The sequence below is a fragment of the Mytilus trossulus genome, chromosome 14, assembly GCF_036588685.1.
Source record: "Mytilus trossulus isolate FHL-02 chromosome 14, PNRI_Mtr1.1.1.hap1, whole genome shotgun sequence".
NCBI lineage: Eukaryota > Metazoa > Mollusca > Bivalvia > Mytilida > Mytilidae > Mytilus > Mytilus trossulus.
The window spans coordinates 73873516-73878961 of NC_086386.1; positions in this window are offsets into that span (position 1 = coordinate 73873516).

The following is a 5446-nucleotide window of genomic DNA, read 5'->3' on the forward strand; positions in this document are numbered from 1 at the left end:
AAATTGCCTACGTTCTGCCAAATTCAGCGGAGCGGAACCGAACGTGAACTCAATTTGTATCTCATAATATTAGGTTCATATACTAAAGACCAACCATCTGTAAATGCGTTTAGAAAAAATCCGTACATAGTTCGTTGTGAAATGATGGAATGATGGAATGACGAACAAGGATAAAACTACATGATCCTAATGTTCTCAGTAGTACATGCATCGATTCATTTGTGATTATAACATGAACAGTATTATAGATGAAAACTGTATTCCTTTCGGAATCTAAAAAATATGGTCCAAAACATCATGTGAAAATAATGCTTTTTCAGACATAGTTACAAGTAGATGAACTCAGATATAATTATGCAACGAAAATGTAAATAAAAATGTATACTTACTCAAACATGTCAAAAAGTCTACAATAAATAGAAAACGTTGATACTTAATCTATAGAACAGTTACCATGATCGGTATAAAATGTATAAGATTATGCTAATACAACAAAATGAAATGATATGGAAAAATGTAATGTAAGTTGGAAAAAAAAGATATAGGGATAAGAACGTCAAATAATCTTTGAAATACTAAATGAAACAAAATTTCCTAGCACGCTTCAAGGAAAAACGTTTATTAATGATAATCATTAAATATTTTAAAGAAAAAAATGTCTGTAATAAATCAGTGACTAGATAATGTTTAATATCTTGAATACAGATATATAACTGGTTGACCTTTTACAATTGTTGTGATTAAATGAGTGTAGTACTTTGGACCTGTTATACAAATCTAGTTACTCCCATCAATATTGAGGTTTGAATCATTTCCTTATAAACCTGTGAACCTTTAACAGGTTGAAATTCGATATTTTCGATACAACTCACAATTGGATGTTGTTAAACATACGATTCAACTTACAAATAAACAAATGTATTATTCAATAATGACGTGAAATGTGAAATTCTGATATTAACGACAACAGATGACGAAAACAAAAAGAAGTGACAATACAAATAGATGAAAAAGATATGATACCACAGCTTAACGAATATCCTCAGTCTTACTGAACCGTATTCCAAACATAAGTTCAAAAAGTAAAAGTAAAAGTCATTACATTAATTGCTTGATAAACGAATTAGGTATAGAAAATTCACTTGGAAACCCAACATATACCCTCACGACACTTACCAAAGAGGAAATCCTGGATAATCATAGGTCTGTTCTTTGTTCCTTTGGTATTTCAACCAAAGATGAAGAACTGGATCTTCCATCACTGTATTGGATACCTAAACTACATAAGTGTCCTTACAAACAACGGTATATTGCTGGTTCTTCCAAGTCCTCTACGAAACCCCATTCTAAATTATTAACATCCATTTTATTAGCAATCAAAGACGGGCTTCAAAGTTATTGTGAAACTGCCTATTCTAGAGGTGGCGTGAATCAAAGATCTTTTAGAGTAAATACAATCTAACTCTCTTTCATATTGTAACAGTATTAAAACATTTGACTTTTCTACTCTTTACACAAGTATTCCACATTCCAAACTAAAAGACAAATTAAAAGAGTTGGTATTACTTTGCTTCATAAAAAAGAATGGCCAACGTAGATACAAGTATCTTGTCTTAGGGAAGGATAAATCATACTTTGTAAAGAATCATTCTGATTCAAACAAAAAATTATCTGAAACCGATATTATCAAGATGCTTGATTTCTTGATTGACAACATATTTGTTACGTTCGGAGGACCATGTGGAGCAGGATCTGCTTACCCTTCCGGAGCACCTGAGATCACCCCTAGTTTTTGGTGGGGTTCGTGTTGTTTATTCCTTAGTTTTCTATGTTGTGTCATGTGTACTATTGTTTTTCTGTTTGTCTTTTTCATTTTTAGCCATGGCGTTGTCAGTTTGTTTTAGATTTACGAGTTTGACTGTCCCTTTGGTATCTTTCGTCCCTTTTTTCAACTCTAGTCAATCAAATCATATGGCTAAATCAAGGGTACGTTATTCCTATGAGTTGCACCACATGACTTTGGCCCTTTTAATTTAATTACTTCCTTGAGTTTAAGATTGAAATTATAAATTATATCAAATTTGCGGATAATATAGTCCTTTTCCGCCATGGATCTAAAACTAATGTGTTTTTGAAAACTTTCTTTGGCGGATATTTACAAAAATGTTGTGTATTTCTAAGGTAAAATGCTGAAAATTTGACTTTTTATAAATTATGAAGGTTGAAATCATCATGTTTTTAAAAGAATTTCGCCGAAAACTTATGCAGGTAGGTTAAAAGTTATCTAACTTTAAAATCCAACCTACAAGGTATTTCCCTATATGCAGACAAATCATGAACAATATCTTCTTGTATCTTGATCTCTGTTCTAAACCTTGTGTTTCTACGATTTGTAGCTATTTTAATTAGCAATTATAAATTGATTACGCTTCCGATTTTCAAACTAAAAGAGCCATAAGTTTTCAAAGTAGTATATGTTCTTTTGAACACGAACAGAACCCTAAAAACCTGTACAATTCACCAGTATGCGGACAACTTGTTGATACAGCATATAAATTGACATATTGGCAATTTTAATTAAGAGTCATATATAATCCTATTGTAATGGCTGCCTTCATGATAAGACAAAATGGCCGCTATGCAAATTAACAAAATACCCTAAATTTTATAATATCTTCCGCCTTCTAAAGTTAGTAGTTTAGTTGGTTATAACAGAGGATGCATTGTATAATATGAAAATCTGAGGACTCATTTATTTTGTTTATCATCCAATCAATGTGTGGTTTAAGATATGTAGGACCAACGGGGTTTTGTTAAGCAAACGTTTTAAGTTGACGAAAAGATAAGAAGCCACAAACACAACATTCAATTTAGAAATTCCATCCAATCAAACCGTTCAAAAAGTAAACAACAATTAATGAAATTAATGAATAAAAAAAAATCCGCTTTGAAACTGCGAACAGCACGCAACTAGTTTCCTCAGTCTACACGAAGAAATATAAGGGATATTCGAATGTCACGTTTTGAAAATAATTGAGAAATTAATAAAGATTCTTTTTTCTATATCTTTTTCTTCTTAATCGATTGACAGGCATTATACATATTCATTTATGGTTGCACACAATAAAGCTAGCCAGAGAAATAATCACAAGCAAGCAAATGAGAGAAAAAAAACAATACGATTTGACATTACAGAATAAATTATATAAGTAGTACATGTTCACGGAGTACAGATAATTGTGATAACAGTACATGCATATCGATACATCAATACGTAATATCATTAAATGACTTTAACATAAGACACACATTAATTTTTTTGGGGCAAATATGCTATATAAGGTCAAATTGTCTTTTATTGAAAATTAAATCCCTCTATATGAGGCTTTTTATCTTGCGTCTTTGATATGTTCTTTGCCAGTAAAATGACTATCATAGATTATAGTTTTCATACTGGACAAAAGTAACAATATCCATATTCATTGGAATATCAATATGTGATGCTTCATAAATTCAAACCGTCAAATGGAACCAGATAGATTTCTACTAAAATATGACAAATCACCCACAGTAGGTGTTCTATAATTTCCGGTTCTTCCTTGCACTGTAAAGGTTCATTCTTAAAAGTCAATATTAGTAGATAAAACCCAGTCAATCATACGGTATTGAAATTAACAGAGTTTTCTTTGTTTTTGAAATTTTAATAACACAACTGTGTATTGTTTTTGCAATTTCAAACATTTTATCTTAAGATTGTGATCATCTGCAATTTCAACTGAAGTTTACCTTGGTTTAAAAATGTATTATACATGACTTTTGAACCTTTGTTTGTTAAATTTCTTTTCGTTGGGACTTGCTGTTTTTCCCCTGTGATACTATTTATAAGTTCAAAGTTGGTTAGTGAGAGTAGTTGTATAACAAGTTCTTGTTTTGGTTATACATATAGATGGGTAAAATATGCTCGTGAAATACTTTGGCGGTTTAAAAGGTGGAGTCCCGTTATATTATATAAAGAAAATTTACGGGTGTCATTTATCGAAAGTGCTCGCCGCTCACAGTAACTACGACAGTTTTTGCAGTTTATGGTGTCATAAGAATGTGTACATATATATGATTATGAATTTTTCAGTCCATTTAAATGTATTGGACAAATGTGTTTGTATTTATAATATGTTAGTTTACAATGTTATTAAACATTGCTTACTAGAAAAGAAAAACGAAGTTACTGCGAGCAACTAAACCTTTATCTAGAGTTTTGTTTTATTTATTATACCAAGGATTTAGTAAAGAAATGTTTTAAATTCGGACGAGCATGGCGAGGAAGAATTTAAACTTGTAAAACATGGCTATTGTTATCTTCTTATCTTCTGTGTTTGTTGCATTTTAGTGTTTCTGTTGTGTCGTTGTTCTCCTCTTATATATAAAAAAAAGGAGATCTGGTATGATTGTCAATGAGACAACTCTCCACAACAGAACAAAATAACTATACAATAATAATTAATGTCAAAGTGTGGTAGTATCTAGATAAACAATTTGATATCTAGCTATGTCGTTATTTCTCTTAATCAAACTGTAAACCAAATATATCGTATAAATTTAGTTGAACCAAATGAACTGGATGATTAATTATCTATACCATAACACACGAAAACAGAAAAAAAAATAAGATTTACAACTACAAACAATAAAACACTAGACAAAATCCGAGGAGAATAATAAATGTTACATCAAAACTCAATGCATGAATTTCGGATAGAAAAGTACCGTGACACGTCTTATAGCAATGCGAATTCACACTCAGCAAATCAGTCACAATCGGGTATAAGTCACGTTCGGTAATTAAAAAATGAAGAAAATATGAATATGAAAAAGAAAAACTGCTAGTATTTTTCCTCTTTCAGTGCTGATTCCTTTAGATTGTAAACTTTTTAGTGATATTTCAATCCCAAAAAAATAGAATATTTCACATTTACCAAATATTACGATTCCCATCATTGTCTTAGTCATGCTGCCTACCGTCTTTGCTTTCATTTATGTATTCATCCAAAATATGTGACAAGGAGTTAATTTACCACCAAGATAACTATATAAATTCTACAGTACCGTATACAGATTATCTTGCATGGTCATTGGGTTGTTATTATGTGGGAACTTTTCATGAAACACCTTTGTTACGTGTCCTCTTTAAGATTGCGTACTAGAGGAAAGGACAAATGTTTCTAGTAAAACCTTTTATAAGTTGTACATGTTGTATAACAATTGTTTCTTTTATACAGGTGCACCACAGTTCGTTAACACCAGGGAAGAGTTCCCCATTATACATTAAGCAGGTCAAGGTTTCAGACTGTGTCAAGTATCATTGAACACTCATGAACTCAATGTTAAATCATTGACCATTTGTGTTGTGTCAGGTTATTAAGTACTTTTAATGATATGATGCTGATAC